Source organism: Amia ocellicauda, unplaced genomic scaffold (genome assembly GCF_036373705.1).
Source record: "Amia ocellicauda isolate fAmiCal2 unplaced genomic scaffold, fAmiCal2.hap1 HAP1_SCAFFOLD_90, whole genome shotgun sequence".
NCBI classification, from domain to species: domain Eukaryota; kingdom Metazoa; phylum Chordata; class Actinopteri; order Amiiformes; family Amiidae; genus Amia; species Amia ocellicauda.
Window position 1 is genome coordinate 208,978 of NW_027103015.1, and position 23,034 is coordinate 232,011.

The window sequence follows — 23,034 nt, forward strand, 5'->3', positions numbered from 1 at the left end:
ATATACATTAATCATATTAACTAAAACAAATATGATATTCTTTTTAGTAAAAATAATACTAATCGTTAATGTTATTTATTGTTTGTTATTGATTGTTAAAAAAATATGTTTTAGCTCACAAGTTTTTGTGTTCTTTTCTTGGTAAAGCATTTTAGCACCTTTTTGCCATGTATTGAACAAAGAAGTGCTGTTTTTTATTTGACCTATTTGTATATATTTGCACAGTATATAATGTTACATAAGGGTCCAGGGATTGAATGTTACACTCATAACTTATTGTTCAGACATTAATACATAGATTTTGTTTTGCATGTAAATACTTGTTTGAGGTCATAACACTTTGTTGTAAAAGGGACTACTTAACATACAGTGTTAAAGATGCATTCTAGTGATGTTGGGGGGAGTTGTGTACCCATTCTCTCCAGTCAGGCATTTTCTTTGTTTTTGCATATTAAGGGGACCCTATTTTGTTCACTAATACCATTCCCTCTTGCACTGAACACATGCTCAAGGAATGTGTCCATATTGAAGCACTTTTGGGGGTGAGGCGGGTGGAAAAGTTGTCTGTATTGTCTTGTGTTCATGGCAAGAAGGCATCACCGTTGTCTATTGTGTTCATTTTAAAATACATTTGTCACTAGCAAATGGTAGCAAATATGGTGGTACATTAATGCTGGATTGTTATGAATAGCTCAGCTTATCCTTGTAATTTGCTTCAATCTTGACTTACAAACTGAGTTTTTAAAATCAATTTTAAAAGCATGCCCCCAGACCCCCCTAGCAGACCTCTCTGTAATAATCATGGCCTCCTTATGGCCCCCACCCCATTTTCAAAATCCTAGAAATCACACCTGTTCATCAGTGAAATTGTTTTTGTCCTGCTGTGTACCAACCCGGTATTAAACGGGCCCCGGTGCTAAATGATTAAAGACTGTAGTATTGATGAGCTCCGACGTTACGGTTCTTTTGAACGTGTCGGTGTCATTGGAAATCACGCAGCTGCAGCCGCTGCTCTGCTCTGTCGGACTGACAGACACACACACACACACACACACACACACACACACACACACACACACACACACACACACACACACACACACACACACACACACACACACACACACACACACACACACACACACACTATGGCAGGGATGGCGAACCCGTAATGCAACGTCTGAATTTCAGTGTGAATACATATACAATAAAATAGCACCCTTCCCAGTAGCTAGAAATACCACGCATTAGGCTGCTATGGGTTAGATCATGGGTTTTCAAACCGGTCCTGGAGTACCCCCTGCCCTGCTGGTTTTTGTTCCGATTTAGGTTTTAATTACTTAATTGAATGGTATATTGCTTTGTTAGGTCAATTAAGGATTCAATTAAGCAATTTAAGACCCCAGTTGCAGTGAACATTTTGTCAGGGTTCACATCGCAAAAAGTGAGACAAATTCACCTCCATTTGCGATGTATTTTCTTCATCGATTCGTTGATTCTACGATGCATTAAAATACGTTTTTCCGACCCAAATCAAGCATCGAAAATGCGTATAAGCAATGCTGAGGTACCTCCCCTTTAAGAAACGCGTTTTTTATTTTTTTATTGTGACGCCCGAGAGGCGGCCCGCACTCCGTGCCCTGTTACGAATCCCGTCCCTCATTGGCCAGCGGGTCTGTCACTCATTCAGGGCAGGGCTGTAGCTTTCCAATTACACCAGACACGCCCATATCCGAGCACTTGGCTGCGCTGCGTGTTTGTGTGAGAGGCACAGAGCGCACAAGGGTGAAGACGGGGCGCAGAAAAAATGCAATCTGACAAAATAAATAAAACAAATCAGCTTTCAGAAACAAATCATACATGCGGAGTCTGTTTACAGCACTATGAAAGCCACTGACAGTGTGTTGTTTGCAAGAATAAAACGCCAGGGCGGCGTGGTAGCTGGGATGAGTTACTGCATCAACATAGATAGGAGCTCTTGTAAAGAATAGCCTGTGTCTATGTAAGGCCTGCAGTGACAATATTCAAAAGCCAGATGTTTGGAATTCTGTTTCCCTGTTTAGCATTCTTATGTACTTGTATATAGTTATTCCGGCTGGTGGTAGTCTAATATAAATGGCTGTAATTTCTGTTCTGGAGGTCAGATTTGAGTAGTTATTTTTACACAAGTTCATAAGACTTCGAAGTTTCACTGTCCAGTGTCAAAAGTCTACCTGGAGCACTAAAAAAGTGTTATATTTACAATAAATTCATTTTTTCTTATAAGCGCTTTTGATTTTCTTCACTTTTTTGAGTTCTGTATTAACTGGTGGAGCAAACACAATTATTTGTTATTTTCCGAATTTCCATTTTGTGCTGAGTGTTTCCATATAAGATACTTGCCTCTAGCCCTTGTAGTTACAGAGTTATATGACAACAGTAAAATCAGGCAAAAATGTGGGGCCTCAGTGGGTTAAATAAAGAAGTTGTATTGAAAGTCAATTGCATAACTGTATTAGTCAAGACAGATATTATGATCTGCATTCAGTCTGATGCTGAATGTTATGCATCTATAGAGTTTCAAACTTGTATTAGCACACCAGTTCCTCTCCTATGCAATGGTGAATGCAGGCATTATTTAATAAGTAGACAATGCAGTCAGAGTCTGTGAGCAGAGATGGATAGTACTGTGCAGGATTCTGGAAAGGCTTGACTACATACTACAGGAGAAGCATGGAAGTCTTGGTGGTCTAACTTGGGTACAGGGATGAGCATAGGGCAGGATATTATCTACAGTCACACACCTGCAACATGCAATCATTAAACAACAATGCAAATATCTGTAAAATGCATTTCACAATCTAAAATGCATGCAAAGTAATGTAGATACGAATGCACATATCATATGTCATGAGAACAAATCATAATCACCACTTTTGATAATTGGTAGACCAATTTAAGTTGCTAATCAAGCAACTCGTGTTGCTAAGCAAAATTATATTTGATTAGCATAACTGCTATGCAAATTTGAGACAACAAAATGTACGCTGCAGTTGGAACAAAAACCAGCAGGGCAGGGGGTACTCCAGGACCGGTTTGAAAACCACTGGGTTAGACGATTGCACTGACTCCTTTTTTCACACGCAAAATTACATCGAGAGCAACAGACATGGACGGTCACTACTACTGAGTTCAGGCAATAATTACTATGCATGCTATTTAAAGTCGTTCACATTGTCTGTCAAACCCAGCGGATTGTACATCACGCGTCACACTCCCCTCACACACACGCACACAAAGTAAGAGATAGAGAGACACCGAGAGAGACAGATAGAGAGAGAGAGCGCTACAGTAATTAACGGAGCACAAGAGGTGGCCGCCGAGGCCACACAAAACACGACAAAGTCAGCACAGTTTCCAAATCGACCCTATTATTTAAAATATATTCAAACTCGGCATTTACGTTTTCAAAGGAGCACAATCTGCCGGTTGTCGTGGTTGGATCGATCCATAATAATGCTAACAATGTTCCAATTTCCCAAATTACTTAGCTAGCTAGCGTTAACTAATTTGACTCAGATCAGTGTAATGTGTGATGCGCTGCATCACTACACTGCATGCTAACGCCCGCAGTTTCACGCAGCAATGACGCAGTGACGCAAATGGAACTGGCTGGCACTTATTCTGCTCGGTGATATTCTTGGTTGTTCCATGGTGGTGCTAAGTTGGGGCTGTAGCCTAACCAAGCCATACCCCGCTGCCGCCCCTGACGCTGTGCAAGATTTCTATGAGGGCAATTATTGCTGTGAGTGACCTAGACAGATGTCATCATGGGCAGACTCTCTCTCTATATATTTTTTTTCACAATAATGCATATTGTCTTGTGCATCATAATAATTTACCCTTGGCTAAATTACTGACCATGCCACTCGTTTCGCCCAAATAGTTTTAGATATAATGCGCACAACTCAGGTTTCCCCCTACAAGATCTTTTTAATCAAATAAAAGTAAGCAGAGACCGGAATAAATTGTACAAAATGTTTAACAGTTTATTACAAGGAAAAATCCAAGAATAAAAGCAGGATATGCAATAAACGATTCAATAATTATTCATCTTAAATGCCACAGGCGAACTGGGGTTAGTGAAGTAAAATAAACAAATAAACCACACTAAAAACCAAACTCTCAATGTGAAAACAAATCGTAATCATTGTAACAACTCAACTCCAAAAAAGAAACCATTCAAATAAGAAACCCCAACTACCCGTTCACCAAGTGGCAATTAGACAGATGACTTTTATAACAGTAGTTTAAAGATGGATAAAAACAAAGCAAAAAATACATAAAATCCATTGTCAGAATGATTAAACAAAAGTTACCTAAAATGCAGTTTAAATACAGTTACCTCGGGGAGGACAGGTATGCAGAGCAGCTTCCTTCATCCAAATCCTGTCACAGACAGTTAGATGAGTTGGGAGCTGTGAACACAGGTGGGACTTGATAGGGGTGGGACACTTTCCTGGTTTTCTTCTATTTTTACCCCTTTCAGAGATCCCAGTTTAATACTAATGTCTAATCACATTAATCTGTGTCCCAGTCTGCCTCTTTCATATGATATGCAAGTATTACTGATGTAACAAATATCATTTTATTTTCTAGAAAGGGGTGAGGTGACACATTAGCTGACTAATGTAGGTAGAAACTTTTTTTTTTTAATCTATGTACTATTTGTCAATAGTGAAGTCATGCTGGATTCCAAGACGTGTCTCAGGCTGCCCTCTGACAGAGAAGGAGCTTATTAAGGGCATGTGTTGTGTGCAGGGTATTGTTATTGTTGTATTGCTATGACCAGCAGTACATATTGTGATATTGTGGAGCAGTGTAGCACAGTCACTCAGAGATGGCTCACACTCTGGGCCCTCATTCACCACAGCCCAACACTATAATGGGGATCCCAGACTGACGGGTAGTGGCAAAATAGTTTTCTGTTGGTCTCAGTGTAGGATGTTGTTAATATACACTGCACTGCTGGGTTTACAGGTCACAGTGAGTGTCTCCTGGCTGAACAGATTTCACTGATGGAGTCTGAGTCACAGTATACTGTCCGCTGGATTCTGGAAACGAAGAATAAAAACAATGCTTACATATATATGTAATATACATGAAAACAATCTGATTTGGTCTATGAGTTTGATGTGTGCCTGTTTAGATATTACAAAGAAATACATACAAAATGGAAATAATAAAATCAAAATAATTCCCACCCTGAGTGCAGAGTGTCCAGATTAACATGGTGATGAAAGTCATTGTTGATGTGTATTGTGTTGGCATGAAGGGCAGCTGTCAGTCATGAAGTGTTAAACTCACAGGCTATAAACACTCCCAGAGCACTGAAGCATGTGCTGCCGGTGCCAAGTGTCTCGTTGTCGGACCTGCTGCATGGATTCCCCAGATCACCGCTAGCTGTCACCCCTGTCTCAAGTTTTGTGGTTTCCCTTCTAATAATTTAATTATCAATTTCACCTGTCTACTGTCTCCCTGCCCTGCTGAGAAAATCAGCTCAGACCAGCTTCAATTCCAAGATGGTCTAAGGTGGTTCATGATGGGCAATGCTGGTCTATTGCTGGTCCAAGTTGGTTTAGCTGGTTTGATGCTGGTAAAGCTGGTAAATGACAATATGATGCTGGGAGATGGTCATTTGAAAGACCAACTTGGTCAAGCTGGTTGGTTGACCATGTAACCTGGCTAAACCTGGCTAAAGTGACCAGCTAAACTGGCAATGAGATGATCTTTCTTTCAGCCTTGATCAAGATCTAAAGCAATGTATGCTCAAGGTGGTTATTAGTGATCAATTATGAAGTTGCATGCACTTATCAATAATACACGAGAGTCAGGTTTAAAATCCCAATTATTTTATAATCTGCTATTATTGTTCTCCACAATCTTAAATAGCCTTAATTCCCTGTGTTATAGCTCATGTTTTCTTGTGTATTTGATATGCAGATTCCCATAAATCTCCAGCATTGTCATTTAAAAATAATAATAAAATATATAAATACAAAATGTTATGTTTTTTAATTAAATTCCTTTATTGAGAGTTGAACACAGAAGAGTAAAACAGCACTCCTTGCTCTAAGCCTCTCCCAGCATGCATGGAGAGTAGCCTTTTCTACCCTGAGTCTACACTCTGAAATGTGCTGGGTAATAATTTGAACCCAATCATTGGGTTGTGTGTTGAGTCTAGTTTCTTACTGCTCTGAGATCTCAACCCAGCGTGTGGGTTATTTCTCTTAACTACTCGCCGTCACCTGCAGGTAACCTGCACGCGTTACAATGAAGAGCGTTTCAAATCTCTAAGAAGCAGGTAAAGTTTCTGTAACGTACCGTGGGGCACAGGAACACGGGAACCAATTGCAGTGCGTGGTAGAAGTGGTCAGACAGTCGTGGGTCAGATACGATCAGAACAGGGCAATCAAGGGCAAGGCAAAGACGTGGTCGTGGTCACAGGCAAGAGTCAGGCGATCAGGCAAACAGGGGAAGAGCAAGGTCGTGGTCGGGAAGTCAAGGAAGCAAGGCTGAGACAATGCTAAACAAGAAAGAATGCTTGGAATTGTAGAAAGAGCTGACAGAACTTCACAATGTGTGAGAGACAGTGAGGGGTTTATAAGTGGAACAGAAAACCAGGTTGGGAGGTGCAGGGTGAATGGCAGCAGAGGGGCATTGTGGAAGTGCACATGGGTTTCAGGAATGTGATTGAATGATTGAATGAAGGGAGCTGGGAGAGGTGACTGGGAATGGGTGAGTAGTACAGGTAAGTCATATTTTTATTTTATTTTTAAATGTAGGCTATTATATTTAAATATTATAGAATTAAACTATATATATATTTATATATATATATATGTGTGTGTGTGTGTGTGTGTGTGAACCCTGCAAATAGAAAAATAAAAATAGGTTGTAAGTTGCTGACTAGTGCTAATGTTTTTATATTTAACGTGTGTGTGTGTGTATATATATATATATATATATATATATATATATATATATATATATACACACACACAAACACAAACACACATATATATACACTGTAAACAGTGGCTCTCAAAAGTATTCACTCCCCTTGGACTTTTCCACATTTCCTTGTGTTACAACAGGAAATCAGTTTTTGTAGTTTTTGCCACTGATCAACACAGAAAATGTCCATAATGTCAAAGTGAAAACTGCAAATTGTTCTAAATGAATTACAAATACAAAACAGAAAATAATTGAATGCATAATTAATCACCCACTTCAGTCAATATTTGGTAGAGGCACCTTTGGCAGCAATTACAGCCATGAGTCTATGTGGATAAGTCTCTACCAGCTTTGCACATCTGGAAACAGCAATGTTTGCCCATTGTTTGTAAAATTGCTCAAGCTCCATCAAGTTGGATGGGGACCTTTGGTGAACAGCAATGTTCAAATCTTTCCACATATTCTCAATTGGATTGAGGCCCTGGATTTGACTGGGCCACTCCAGGACATTCACCTTTTTGTTTTTAAGTCACTCCAGTGTGGCTTTGACTGTATGTTTGGGGTCATTGTCCTGCTGGAAGGTGAATCTTCTCCCAAGTCCCAGGTCTCTTGCAGACTCCAGCAGGTTTTCTTCCAGGGTTTCTCTGTACTTTGCTGCATCCATTTTGCCCTGTATTTGTCCTGATGCAGAGCATCCCCATAGCATGATGCTGCCAGCACCATGCTTCACGGTAGGGATGGTGTTCTCAGGATGATGTGCAGTGTTAGGCTTGCGCTAAACATAGTGCTTGGCGTTGAGGCCAAAAAGCTCTATTTTGGTCTTATCAGACTCATCTAGCCGAGATTTGATGTGAGTTTGTTTCAACAATGGCTTTCGTTTTGCCACTCTCCCATGAAGGCCACTTTTGTGAAGCACCCAGGCTATTGCTGCAGTCTGCACTGTGTCTCCCAGCTCAGCCGTGGAAGACTGTAACTGTTGGTGGCCTCTGTGACTAGTGCCCTTCTCGCCCAGATACTCAGTTTTTGAGGATGACCTGATCTAGGCAGATTCACAGTCTTCACATTTTATCTCCATTTCTTAATAATGGCCTTTACTGTGTTCCAGGGGATATTCAATGCCTTGGAAACGTTCTTATTTCCTACCCCTGATTGGTGCTTTTAAAGAACCATATTCCGGATTTGATTTAATGATGTAGTTTCTCTTAGGAATTGTACTAACCAACTGTGGGACTACTAGAATTACACTTTTATATTTTAATCAGAAGAATTCAAATAGTTTAAATAAAACAAATTAACTGTGTAACATGATTGTCACCGAAAGTTACAAAATTCAACAAAACAATCTGTAATTTGTATACAATACATTCACAATTAAACAAAATATACAAATTACATTTAATTTTACTTTATTTTCTCAACTCTGTCTTATCTTACTTTTAATAGGAAATGTAATGTATTTTTTACCCCTCATAAAATAACACAGTACCTAACCAAAATATTAGGAAATGGTATAAGGCAAGGCAAGGGAAAACAAAATCAAGCCATATGTATAGCTTGGTTATGTAACAGACAATCCAGAAAATATAGTAAAGTCTGTAAAAGAAACTCTCTGCACTGGACACGTTCGAAGCAAACATATGCTGACTTCACCAATTGTGCCATCCTCTATACTAAAGCACCAGTGTCATTGGACTTCTTTTGGTTTAGTTTATTCAATCAATAATCACAGGGTAGCCACAGAGTGCTTTACAGAGTGGTAAACACAACAAATGTACAGCAAAATAAAATAATACGTAAATACAAGTAAAATAAGTAAAATAAATATAGACCTGTAAACAGTTTACATGATCTAAAATAAAGTAAGTGAACATTTAAATAAATAAACCATTTAGGCACGGAGGAGAGAAAAACCAAAAACTAATAATGAATTAATAATATTGTGCATTATGTGAATATTGAATGGCAGAGATTGTTTTAGCAGTTTAGTGGATATAGGGTCTAGTGCGCAGGTTGTAGTATTCATTTTAGTAATTAAGGAGACCAATTCCTGGTGATTTACTGCGTTAAATGAGTCCAAGGTAGGCAGGGGCTGTGAAGGACTGCAGACATCGGCTATAGCATTTGTGTGTGTTTCCACTTCTGTCTGTTTTCTAATGCCGTTAACTTTGCTATTGAAATGATCCATGAAGTCATTGCAGATAATATTGGGGGGGATAACCTCTGAAGGCTTTAAATGCTGATTAGTAAGTGTCGATATTGTATTAAAAAGAAAACGCGGGTTATTCTTATGCGTCTCTATTCAATTAGAGTAGTAGGCAGACCTAGCAGAGGACAGGGCTTGCTTGTATCTTTTTATAATGCCATATGGAAGACCATATGGAAGTTTTGTTGCTCTCCATTTACGTTCATATCTACGGCATCCTGTTTAAAGTGAGCGAGTGTGTTCGTTAAACCATGGTGAGTGGTTTGTTGCTTTAATCTGTCGTGTCCTTAATGGAGCTACTGTATCTAAAGCAGTGCTTAGTGTATTGTTGAAATTATTTAATAATTCATCTACAGATCCCGTTTTGATAAAGCTAGCATTTGGCAACAGAGTAGTACACTTATGAATAGCAGTAGGATTTAGGCAGCAAGTTTCTATGTTCCTCTCCTGTGTGTCTGATTCTACTCCAGGCAGCTCAAATGTAATAAGGCAGTGGTCAGAAATTATCTGGTTCTGGGGTGATATTATTAAGTTGTGAATCTGTACCCCATGGCTAATAACTAGATCCAGTGTGTGATTGTGATGATGTGTGGGTCCTGACACATGCTGAGTGAAGCCTACAGACTCCAATAGGGACAAGAAACTAACACTGAGGGGGTCGTCTTTAATGTCAATATGTATGTTAAAGTCCCCCAAAACATTTTACCAGAGTTTACCATGGTGAATGGCTAAGTCAGATAAGAGATCGCTAAATTCGGTCATAATACAGGAATAGGGGCCTGATGGCCTATAAACAGCTATAAGCTGAAGGTGGATTAAGCCTAAACCTGGTGAATTTCAAAAGATGTGAAGCTGTCAAATGGCTTAGTAGTCTGTGCGGTAGATGGTGGCTAGGCCCCCCCCACAGCCTGTTGTACGGGCCTTCTGGCATTAAGAGAAGCCAAAGGGGAGGCTTCTACTAATGGAATAGTGTCGTCTGGTCTTAACCAGGTCTCTTCAAGCCAATGAAAAATTACTGTTTTAATAGGATAACTATTCATTTTGTTTGTATAAGATTCAATTTCAGGATTATGTGATTTATTCGATGCCCCCAGGCATGGATCTACGATCGGGGTCAGGTTATGCTGGGAGTTCAGGCAGACTGCAGTGTAGGACTGCGAGGCTGCAGCCCGACCGGTGCTCTGAAGAGTCACGTTTTTATATTCTAATGAAAGAACCATTTGTTTATTGATAATACATATTTGGTGATTATACATATGATATCCATCCAAGACTTGGTCACCTGTTGCTCTTAGTACTTTCTTCAAATGTACTTAAACCAAGGAGTACAGTTTTTGAACCATTCAAGACGATTTTATTAATTTGTCCTTTTTAAAAAAAAACTGGTGGTTCAGTTAATTTGCTACAGAAATTCGATACCCTCTCAGTAATGTTGTGTAGAATGCTAAATGGAGAGTCTTTGACAGCATAAACATATTAACTGTGTAGTGGTGCACCTCAACAGAGCTCTTCACAAGCTTAACAAGCTTTCCATTTCCATTTTCAAAATAAGAAGCAGAATGTGCTCACAGGGCTCCCCAGGTGCGTACAATCCCCCAGGAAATTATATACTAGGCTGCAATTTAGTGCGTATCCTCCACTTGTGTTGCAATCTGACCCAAAGGGCAACACCTTTGAGTTACTAACTTAATCCTGTACCAATGTTTACATATTAGATAACTTTCACCATCTGCTGTCAGAGAAACAATGCACTATGTTTGGCAAAGCACTACGCTATGTACAGAACACACTTATTCCTGGGTAGCTGCTGCCATGCTGGAACAGGCTGGCACACAAAATCAGGCACCTGCAAAACAGTTTATATGTTATTGCTCAACTGTCATAAATTGTAGAATACATGATCTCGATAAAAGCTCAGACATTTATCACACAGGGCAAGCCAGCTAAGTGATGAAAGGAACCATAACCGATTTAATGTGCCTTTTCACAATTGCTGGCGCTCTGTGCCACGATCAGCCGTGTTCAGCCAGCATTAATGACACAGGCCGCTTATCTAGAACGGCAACATGAATTGAGCACCATCAGAGTAAACAGACAGTCGCAGTGCGGGGGCTTCTGTAGACTTTCACAAGTATCCGAATTTACTTTTCTCGCTTTAATTCTGTGCTCTCTATATTATCGCTGGATCCAGGGTGGGGGGGGCGTGCTGGGCGTCCCAGGTGCTGCTCTCTTAGACCGAGGTGGAGCCCGAGTGGTAGTCTGAGGTCACCTTCTCTGTGGCACTCGTCACTTCCTTAGTTATTGTCATCATTGCCGCTGCTGGGGAAACTCTCCACTTTAACCGACACGTGGAATAGAAAGCCACGTGTGCAAAACACAACGGCTTAGTAGTCCATGGCCTTAAGTACAAGGCCACCTGATCCAGCTGTTCCCGGAGATGCAACTGACACGGAGGGGGACTGGTACAGTGACAGTGGCTAGGAAAAGAAGCAGGGTATGAGGTCTTGATAGTCAAGCAAGGATTTGGGACAAAGTTGGCATCCCAGAAAAGTAAGAAGTGAAGGCATCAGCAAGGCACTTGACTGCAAGATACCTCTGGCTGTCACGAGGAAGCCCAGCAAGCTGTAAGTTTCATTAAGTGAGCACTGACTTTGGTGGGACTCGAACCCACAGCCTTTGAATGACCACTGCCCTTTTCACTAGAAGTCCAATGCGCTATCCATTGCGCCACAGAGCCCCTCAAGACATTTATCGCCATACTGTTCTGCACGCCTACTGATGACGGGGCATCTCAGCGTGCTTGTACAACAAGCATTTACAGATGTGTTTTTTTAATCCCTGTCTCGCTGATATTGAGACGAAAGGAAATGAATGGTTCTTCTTTTAGATAATGCGACTCATGTTGACTTGACTGTGAGGGGAAGTATTTGTCAGGCACACTGTGTGTTTGTCTGTTTATCTGTGGCTGTCTTTGTGTCTGTGGCAGTCTGTCTGTGTGTGTGTGTCTGTCTGTCTGTCTATCTGTGGCTGTCTGTGTGTCTGTGGCAGTCTGTGCTTGTGGCTGTCTGTGTGTGTGTCTGTGGCTGGACCGTTGGGGCTGGTTGGAAACATCATCGACCTGGGTTTCTCTTCATCACAAATACATCTTTCCCTGCCCACATGCCCGAATTGCTTTTCAGCTGGATCACAGCCTCGCCCCAGGTGGGCAAAACCTCCAAAAGTGGTACAAACTCATCCATGTATTGCAGGGTTTCTGGGAAATCTGGCATAGTGAGTGAGAAAGTCAACCCTGACAGTGTGGCGAGAGACGGGAAGCCACGGAATTTATGCGCTCTGTGATGTCATAGAAGTCAGCTGTGAGAGAGTTCTGAGATGTCATCGCTGAACTGGCAGTGAAGGGACTACCATGGCCATGGACTACTAAGCCGTTGTGTTTTGCACACGTGGCTTTCTATCCCACCTTCGTCGTGGGCATTCCTTGATTGACATTTCTTGACGAGTGACGCCGTGTACGTCCAATGGACAGTTCCAAGATTCACAAGACAGAGCTACTTGTGCATTATTGCCCGCTTAACCTGGCTGCCTCTCGAGTGAGCAAAGCATGGAAAGTGGCTGCAACAGAAATCAAGACGGTGGAATCGGACAGAGTATACACCACGCTCGTCGGGAGGGATGGGCCTGCAAGATCTTGCCTAACCCTGCTGGGACAGGCAGGAAAGCATACCCATTGCACTTGCTTGCAAGCTGAAGACTCAAGTCAACATGAGCCGCTTTTACCAAATACAAGAACCCATCATTTCCATCCGTCTCAATATCAGCGAGACAGGGATTTAAAAAACACAGCTGTAAATGCTACTTGTCAAATCACGCTGAGACGACCGGTCATCTGCAGGCATGCAGAAGAGTATCTTCGTCGTACAGTTTTGTGGTTCTGTGCCACAATGGATAGTGTGCTGGACTTCTAGTGACACACACACACACACACACAGACACTACAATTCAATATTCAATGTGCAAACAAGTTTAGCCAGAAGAAACAGAACTCTTTTAATCAAGAAATCATGAATATACATTATAAATCGATTCAGAATTTGCATAATACCATTGTATATTTACTGCATTCCCATCTCTGCACTCTCTCATTCATCCAATCTTGCCCAGTCAGCGAGAGAAGCCACGTACATGCTTTGCCTTCCTCTCCCTCTCCCTTCACTGCCAGTTCAGCGATGACATCTCAGATCTCTCTCACAGCTGACTTCTATGACATCACAGAGCGCATAAATTCCGTGGCTTCCCGTCTCTCGCCACACTGTCAGTGTTGACTTTCTCACTCACTATGCCAGATTTCCCAGAAACCCTGCAATACATGGATGAGTTTGTACCACTTTTGGAGGTTTTGCCCACCTGGGGCGAGGCTGTGATCCAGCTGAAAAGCAATTCGGGCATGTGGGCAGGGAAAGATGTATTTGTGATGAAGAGAATCCCAGGTCGATGATGTTTCCAACCAGCCCCAACGGTCCAGCAACAGACACACACACAGACAGCCACAAGCACAGACTGCCACAGACACACAGACAGCCACAGATAGACAGACAGACAGACACACACACACAGACAGACTGCCACAGACACAAAGACAGCCACAGATAAACAGACAAACACACAGTGTGCCTGACAAATACTTCCCCTCACAGTCAAGTCAACATGAGTCGCATTATCTAAAAGAAGAACCATTCATTTCCTTTCGTCTCAATATCAGCGAGACAGGGATTAAAAAAACACATCTGTAAATGCTACTTGTACAAGCACGCTGAGATGCCCCGTCATCAGTAGGCGTGCAGAACAGTATGGCGATAAATGTCTTGAGGGGCTCTGTGGCGCAATGGATAGCGCATTGGACTTCTAGTGAAAAGGGCAGTGGTCATTCAAAGGTTGTGGGTTCGAGTCCCACCAGAGTCAGTGCTCACTTCATGAAACTTACAGCTTGCTGGGCTTCCTTGTGACAGCCAGAGGTATCTTGCAGTCAAGTGCCTTGCTGACGCCTTCACTTCTTACTTTTCTGGGATGCCAACTTTGTCCCAAATCCTTGCTTGACTATCAAGACCTCATACCCTGCTTCTTTTCCTAGCTACTGTCACTGTACCAGTCCCCCTCCGTGTCAGTTGCATCTCCGGGAACAGCTGGATCAGGTGGCCTTGTACTTAAGGCCATGGACTACTAAGCCGTTGTGTTTTGCACAAGTGGCTTTCTATCCCACCTTCGTTGTGGACATTCCTTGTTTGACATTTCTTGATGACGCACGCCGTGTACGTCCAATGGACAGTTCCAAGATTCGCAAGACAGAGATACTTGTGCATTATTGCCCGCTTAACCTGGCTGCCTCTCGAGTGAGCAAAGCATGGAAAGTGGCTGCAACAGAAATCAAGACGGTGGAATCGGACAGAGTATACACCACGCTCGTCGGGAGGGATGGGCCTGCAAGATCTTGCCTAACCCTGCTGGCACGGGCTGGAAAGCATACCCATTGCACTTGCTTGCAAGCTGAAGACTCAAGTCAACATGAGCCGCTTGTACCAAATAGAAGAACCCATCATTTCCATCCGTCTCAATATCAGTGAGACAGGGATTTAAAAAACACAGCTGTAAATGCTACTTGTCAAATCACACTGAGACGCCCGGTCATCTGCAGGCATGCAGAAGAGTATCTTCGTCGTACAGTTTTGTGGTTCTGTGCCACAATGGATAGTGTGCTGGACTTCTAGTGACACACACACACACACACACACACACACACACAGCAATTAAATATTCAATGTGCAAACAAGTTTAACCTTAAGAAACAGAACTCTCTCAATCAAGAAATCATGAATATACATTATAAATCGATTCAGAATTTGCATAATACCATTGTATATTTACTGCGTTCCCATCTCTGCACTCTCTCATTCATCCAATCTTGCCCAGTCAGCGAAAGAAGCCACGTACATGCTTTGCCTTCCTCTCCCTCTCCCTTCACTGCCAGTTCAGCGATGACATCTCAGATCTCTCTCACAGCTGACTTCTATGACATCACAGAGCGCATAAATTCCGTGGCTTCCCGTCTCTCGCCACACTGTCAGTGTTGACTTTCTCACTCACTATGCCAGATTTCCCAGAAACCCTGCAATACATGGATGAGTTTGTACCACTTTTGGAGGTTTTGCCCACCTGGGGCGAGGCTGTGATCCAGCTGAAAAGCAATTCGGGCATGTGGGCAGGGTAAGATGTATTTGTGATGAAGAGAAACCCAGGTCGATGATGTTTCCAACCAGCCCCAACGGTCCAGCAACAGACACACACACAGACAGCCACAAGCACAGACTGCCACAGACACACAGACAGCCACAGATAGACAGACAGACAGACACACACACACAGACAGACTGCCACAGACACAAAGACAGCCACAGATAAACAGACAAACACACAGTGTGCCTGACAAATACTTCCCCTCACAGTCAAGTCAACATGAGTCGCATTATCTAAAAGAAGAACCATTCATTTCCTTTCGTCTCAATATCAGCGAGACAGGGATTAAAAAAACACATCTGTAAATGCTACTTGTACAAGCACGCTGAGATGCCCCGTCATCAGTAGGCGTGCAGAACAGTATGGCGATAAATGTCTTGAGGGGCTCTGTGGCGCAATGGATAGCGCATTGGACTTCTAGTGAAAAGGGCAGTGGTCATTCAAAGGTTGTGGGTTCGAGTCCCACCAGAGTCAGTGCTCACTTCATGAAACTTACAGCTTGCTGGGCTTCCTTGTGACAGCCAGAGGTATCTTGCAGTCAAGTGCCTTGCTGACGCCTTCACTTCTTACTTTTCTGGGATGCCAACTTTGTCCCAAATCCTTGCTTGACTATCAAGACCTCATACCCTGCTTCTTTTCCTAGCTACTGTCACTGTACCAGTCCCCCTCCGTGTCAGTTGCATCTCCGGGAACAGCTGGATCAGGTGGCCTTGTACTTAAGGCCATGGACTACTAAGCCGTTGTGTTTTGCACACGTGGCTTTCTATCCCACCTTCGTTGTGGACATTCCTTGTTTGACATTTCTTGATGACTCACGCCGTGTACGTCCAATGGACAGTTCCAAGATTCGCAAGACAGAGATACTTGTGCATTATTGCCCGCTTAACCTGGCTGCCTCTCGAGTGAGCAAAGCATGGAAAGTGGCTGCAACAGAAATCAAGACGGTGGAATCGGACAGAGTATACACCACGCTCGTCGGGAGGGATGGGCCTGCAAGATCTTGCCTAACCCTGCTGGCACGGGCTGGAAAGCATACCCATTGCACTTGCTTGCAAGCTGAAGACTCAAGTCAACATGAGCCGCTTGTACCAAATAGAAGAACCCATCATTTCCATCCGTCTCAATATCAGTGAGACAGGGATTTAAAAAACACAGCTGTAAATGCTACTTGTCAAATCACACTGAGACGCCCGGTCATCTGCAGGCATGCAGAAGAGTATCTTCGTCGTACAGTTTTGTGGTTCTGTGCCACAATGGATAGTGTGCTGGACTTCTAGTGACACACACACACACACACACACACACACACACACACACACAGCAATTAAATATTCAATGTGCAAACAAGTTTAACCTTAAGAAACAGAACTCTCTCAATCAAGAAATCATGAATATACATTATAAATCGATTCAGAATTTGCATAATACCATTGTATATTTACTGCGTTCCCATCTCTGCACTCTCTCATTCATCCAATCTTGCCCAGTCAGCGAAAGAAGCCACGTACATGCTTTGCCTTCCTCTCCCTCTCCCTTCACTGCCAGTTCAGCGATGACATCTCAGATCTCTCTCACAGCTGACTTCTATGACATCACAGAGCGCATAAATTCCGTGGCTTCCCGTCTCTCGCCACACTGTCAGTGTTGACTTTCTCACTCACTATGCCAGATTTCCCAGAAACCCTGCAATACATGGATGAGTTTGTACCACTTTTGGAGGTTTTGCCCACCTGGGGCGAGGCTGTGATCCAGCTGAAAAGCAATTCGGGCATGTGGGCAGGGTAAGATGTATTTGTGATGAAGAGAAACCCAGGTCGATGATGTTTCCAACCAGCCCCAACGGTCCAGCCACAGACACACACACAGACAGCCACAAGCACAGACTGCCACAGACACACAGACAGCCACAGATAGACAGACAGACAGACACACACACACAGACAGACTGCCACAGACACAAAGACAGCCACAGATAAACAGACAAACACACAGTGTGCCTGACAAATACTTCCCCTCACAGTCAAGTCAACATGAGTCGCATTATCTAAAAGAAGAACCATTCATTTCCTTTCGTCTCAATATCAGCGAGACAGGGATTAAAAAAACACATCTGTAAATGCTACTTGTACAAGCACGCTGAGATGCCCCGTCATCAGTAGGCGTGCAGAACAGTATGGCGATAAATGTCTTGAGGGGCTCTGTGGCGCAATCGATAGCGCATTGGACTTCTAGTGAAAAGGGCAGTGGTCATTCAAAGGTTGTGGGTTCGAGTCCCACCAGAGTCAGTGCTCACTTCATGAAACTTACAGCTTGCTGGGCTTCCTTGTGACAGCCAGAGGTATCTTGCAGTCAAGTGCCTTGCTGACGCCTTCACTTCTTACTTTTCTGGGATGCCAACTTTGTCCCAAATCCTTGCTTGACTATCAAGACCTCATACCCTGCTTCTTTTCCTAGCTACTGTCACTGTACCAGTCCCCCTCCGTGTCAGTTGCATCTCCGGGAACAGCTGGATCAGGTGGCCTTGTACTTAAGGCCATGGACTACTAAGCCGTTGTGTTTTGCACACGTGGCTTTCTATCCCACCTTCGTTGTGGGCATTCCTTGTTTGACATTTCTTGATGACTCACGCCGTGTACGTCCAATGGACAGTTCCAAGATTCGCAAGACAGAGATACTTGTGCATTATTGCCCGCTTAACCTGGCTGCCTCTCGAGTGAGCAAAGCATGGAAAGTGGCTGCAACAGAAATCAAGACGGTGGAATCGGACAGAGTATACACCACGCTCGTCGGGAGGGATGGGCCTGCAAGATCTTGCCTAACCCTGCTGGCACGGGCTGGAAAGCATACCCATTGCACTTGCTTGCAAGCTGAAGACTCAAGTCAACATGAGCCGCTTGTACCAAATAGAAGAACCCATCATTTCCATCCGTCTCAATATCAGTGAGACAGGGATTTAAAAAACACAGCTGTAAATGCTACTTGTCAAATCACACTGAGACGCCCGGTCATCTGCAGGCATGCAGAAGAGTATCTTCGTCGTACAGTTTTGTGGTTCTGTGCCACAATGGATAGTGTGCTGGACTTCTAGTGACACACACACACACACACACACACACACACACACACAGCAATTAAATATTCAATGTGCAAACAAGTTTAACCTTAAGAAACAGAACTCTCTCAATCAAGAAATCATGAATATACATTATAAATCGATTCAGAATTTGCATAATACCATTGTATATTTACTGCGTTCCCATCTCTGCACTCTCTCATTCATCCAATCTTGCCCAGTCAGCGAAAGAAGCCACGTACATGCTTTGCCTTCCTCTCCCTCTCCCTTCACTGCCAGTTCAGCGATGACATCTCAGATCTCTCTCACAGCTGACTTCTATGACATCACAGAGCGCATAAATTCCGTGGCTTCCCGTCTCTCGCCACACTGTCAGTGTTGACTTTCTCACTCACTATGCCAGATTTCCCAGAAACCCTGCAATACATGGATGAGTTTGTACCACTTTTGGAGGTTTTGCCCACCTGGGGCGAGGCTGTGATCCAGCTGAAAAGCAATTCGGGCATGTGGGCAGGGTAAGATGTATTTGTGATGAAGAGAAACCCAGGTCGATGATGTTTCCAACCAGCCCCAACGGTCCAGCAACAGACACACACACAGACAGCCACAAGCACAGACTGCCACAGACACACAGACAGCCACAGATAGACAGACAGACAGACACACACACACAGACAGACTGCCACAGACACAAAGACAGCCACAGATAAACAGACAAACACACAGTGTGCCTGACAAATACTTCCCCTCACAGTCAAGTCAACATGAGTCGCATTATCTAAAAGAAGAACCATTCATTTCCTTTCGTCTCAATATCAGCGAGACAGGGATTAAAAAAACACATCTGTAAATGCTACTTGTACAAGCACGCTGAGATGCCCCGTCATCAGTAGGCGTGCAGAACAGTATGGCGATAAATGTCTTGAGGGGCTCTGTGGCGCAATGGATAGCGCATTGGACTTCTAGTGAAAAGGGCAGTGGTCATTCAAAGGTTGTGGGTTCGAGTCCCACCAGAGTCAGTGCTCACTTCATGAAACTTACAGCTTGCTGGGCTTCCTTGTGACAGCCAGAGGTATCTTGCAGTCAAGTGCCTTGCTGACGCCTTCACTTCTTACTTTTCTGGGATGCCAACTTTGTCCCAAATCCTTGCTTGACTATCAAGACCTCATACCCTGCTTCTTTTCCTAGCTACTGTCACTGTACCAGTCCCCCTCCGTGTCAGTTGCATCTCCGGGAACAGCTGGATCAGGTGGCCTTGTACTTAAGGCCATGGACTACTAAGCCGTTGTGTTTTGCACACGTGGCTTTCTATCCCACCTTCGTTGTGGACATTCCTTGTTTGACATTTCTTGATGACTCACGCCGTGTACGTCCAATGGACAGTTCCAAGATTCGCAAGACAGAGATACTTGTGCATTATTGCCCGCTTAACCTGGCTGCCTCTCGAGTGAGCAAAGCATGGAAAGTGGCTGCAACAGAAATCAAGACGGTGGAATCGGACAGAGTATACACCACGCTCGTCGGGAGGGATGGGCCTGCAAGATCTTGCCTAACCCTGCTGGCACGGGCTGGAAAGCATACCCATTGCACTTGCTTGCAAGCTGAAGACTCAAGTCAACATGAGCCGCTTGTACCAAATAGAAGAACCCATCATTTCCATCCGTCTCAATATCAGTGAGACAGGGATTTAAAAAACACAGCTGTAAATGCTACTTGTCAAATCACACTGAGACGCCCGGTCATCTGCAGGCATGCAGAAGAGTATCTTCGTCGTACAGTTTTGTGGTTCTGTGCCACAATGGATAGTGTGCTGGACTTCTAGTGACACACACACACACACACACACACACACACACACACACACACACACACACAGCAATTAAATATTCAATGTGCAAACAAGTTTAACCTTAAGAAACAGAACTCTCTCAATCAAGAAATCATGAATATACATTATAAATCGATTCAGAATTTGCATAATACCATTGTATATTTACTGCGTTCCCATCTCTGCACTCTCTCATTCATCCAATCTTGCCCAGTCAGCGAAAGAAGCCACGTACATGCTTTGCCTTCCTCTCCCTCTCCCTTCACTGCCAGTTCAGCGATGACATCTCAGATCTCTCTCACAGCTGACTTCTATGACATCACAGAGCGCATAAATTCCGTGGCTTCCCGTCTCTCGCCACACTGTCAGTGTTGACTTTCTCACTCACTATGCCAGATTTCCCAGAAACCCTGCAATACATGGATGAGTTTGTACCACTTTTGGAGGTTTTGCCCACCTGGGGCGAGGCTGTGATCCAGCTGAAAAGCAATTCGGGCATGTGGGCAGGGTAAGATGTATTTGTGATGAAGAGAAACCCAGGTCGATGATGTTTCCAACCAGCCCCAACGGTCCAGCCACAGACACACACACAGACAGCCACAAGCACAGACTGCCACAGACACACAGACAGCCACAGATAGACAGACAGACAGACACACACACACAGACAGACTGCCACAGACACAAAGACAGCCACAGATAAACAGACAAACACACAGTGTGCCTGACAAATACTTCCCCTCACAGTCAAGTCAACATGAGTCGCATTATCTAAAAGAAGAACCATTCATTTCCTTTCGTCTCAATATCAGCGAGACAGGGATTAAAAAAACACATCTGTAAATGCTACTTGTACAAGCACGCTGAGATGCCCTGTCATCAGTAGGCGTGCAGAACAGTATGGCGATAAATGTCTTGTGGGGCTCTGTGGCGCAATGGATAGCGCGTTGGACTTCTAGTGAAAAGGGCAGTGGTCATTCAAAGGTTGTGGGTTCGAGTCCCACCAGAGTCAATGCTCACTTCATGAAATTTACAGCTTGCTGGGCTTCCTCGTGACAGCCAGAGGTATCTTGCAGTCAAGTGCCTTGCTGACGCCTTCACTTCTTACTTTTCTGGAATGCCAACTTTGTCCCAAATCCTTGCTTGACTATCAAGACCTCATACCCTGCTTCTTTTCCTAGCCACTGTCACTGTACCAGTCCCCCTCCGTGTCAGTTGCATCTCCGGGAACAGCTGGATCAGCTGGCCTTGTACTTAAGGCCATGGACTACTAAGCCGTTGTGTTTTGCACACGTGGCTTTCTATCCCACCTTCGTTGTGGGCATTCCTTGTTTGACATTTCATGACGACTGACGCCGTGTACGTCCAATGGACAGTTCCAAGATTCGCAAGACAGAGCTACTTGTGCACTTTTTGCCCGCTTAACCTGGCTGCCTCTCGAGTGAGCAAAGCATGGAAAGTGGCTGCAACAGAAATCAAGACGGTGGAATCGGACAGAGTATACACCACACTCGTCGGGAGGGATGGGCCTGCAAGATCTTGCCTAACCCTGCTGGCACGGGCTGGAAAGCATACCCATTGCACTTGCTTGCAAGCTGAAGACTCAAGTCAACATGAGCCGCTTGTACCAAATAGAAGAACCCATCATTTCCATCCGTCTCAATATCAGTGAGACAGGGATTTAAAAAACGCAGCTGTGAATGCTACTTGTCAAATCACGCTGAGACGCCTGGTCATCTGCAGGCATGCAGAAGAGTATCTTCGTCGTACAGCTTTGTGGTTCTGTGCCACAATGGATAGTGTGCTGGACTTCTAGTGACACACACACACACACACACACACACACACAGCAATTAAATATTCAATGTGCAAACAAGTTTAACCTTAAGAAACAGAACTCTCTCAATCAAGAAATCATGAATATACATTATAAATCGATTCAGAATTTGCATAATACCATTGTATATTTACTGCATTCCCATCTCTGCACTCTCTCATTCATCCAATCTTGCCCAGTCAGCGAGAGAAGCCACGTACATGCTTTGCCTTCCTCTCCCTCTCCCTTCACTGCCAGTTCAGCGATGACATCTCAGATCTCTCTCACAGCTGACTTCTATGACATCACAGAGCGCATAAATTCCGTGGCTTCCCGTCTCTCGCCACACTGTCAGGGTTGACTTTCTCACTCACTATGCCAGCTTTCCCAGAAACACTGCAATACGTGGATGAGTTTGTACCACTTTTGGAGGTTTTGCCCACCTGGGGCGAGGCTGTGATCCAGCTGAAAAGCAATTCGGGCATGTGGGCAGGGAAAGATGTATTTGTGATGAAGAGAAACCCAGGTCGATGATGTTTCCAACCAGCCCCAACGGTCCAGCCACAGACACACACACAGACAGCCACAAGCACAGACTGCCACAGACACACAGACAGCCACAGATAGACACACAGACAGACACACACACACAGACAGACTGCCACAGACACAAAGACAGCCACAGATAAACAGACAAACACACAGTGTGCCTGACAAATACTTCCCCTCACAGTCAAGTCAACATGAGTCGCATTATCTAAAAGAAGAACCATTCATTTCCTTTCGTCTCAATATCAGCGAGACAGGGATTAAAAAAACACATCTGTAAA

At 43.8% G+C, this 23,034-nt stretch overlaps 6 non-coding genes across 6 annotated transcripts; 5 read left to right on the plus strand and 1 right to left on the minus strand.

The window, feature by feature from the left end:
• Positions 1 to 11,845: 11,845 nt before the first annotated feature.
• Positions 11,846 to 11,936, minus strand: trnar-ucu (transfer RNA arginine (anticodon UCU)). The gene is given in 2 exon segments: positions 11,846 to 11,881; positions 11,900 to 11,936. It is a non-coding gene; the product is annotated as a tRNA-Arg (tRNA).
• Positions 11,937 to 14,067: 2,131 nt separating this feature from the next.
• On the plus strand, positions 14,068 to 14,158 carry trnar-ucu (transfer RNA arginine (anticodon UCU)). The gene is given in 2 exon segments: positions 14,068 to 14,104; positions 14,123 to 14,158. It is a non-coding gene; the product is annotated as a tRNA-Arg (tRNA).
• Positions 14,159 to 15,870: 1,712 nt separating this feature from the next.
• On the plus strand, positions 15,871 to 15,961 carry trnar-ucu (transfer RNA arginine (anticodon UCU)). The gene is given in 2 exon segments: positions 15,871 to 15,907; positions 15,926 to 15,961. It is a non-coding gene; the product is annotated as a tRNA-Arg (tRNA).
• A 1,720-nt stretch (positions 15,962 to 17,681) lies between these two features.
• trnar-ucu (transfer RNA arginine (anticodon UCU)) lies at positions 17,682 to 17,772 on the plus strand. The gene is given in 2 exon segments: positions 17,682 to 17,718; positions 17,737 to 17,772. It is a non-coding gene; the product is annotated as a tRNA-Arg (tRNA).
• Positions 17,773 to 19,488: 1,716 nt separating this feature from the next.
• trnar-ucu (transfer RNA arginine (anticodon UCU)) lies at positions 19,489 to 19,579 on the plus strand. The gene is given in 2 exon segments: positions 19,489 to 19,525; positions 19,544 to 19,579. It is a non-coding gene; the product is annotated as a tRNA-Arg (tRNA).
• A 1,730-nt stretch (positions 19,580 to 21,309) lies between these two features.
• trnar-ucu (transfer RNA arginine (anticodon UCU)) lies at positions 21,310 to 21,400 on the plus strand. The gene is given in 2 exon segments: positions 21,310 to 21,346; positions 21,365 to 21,400. It is a non-coding gene; the product is annotated as a tRNA-Arg (tRNA).
• Positions 21,401 to 23,034: the final 1,634 nt, after the last annotated feature.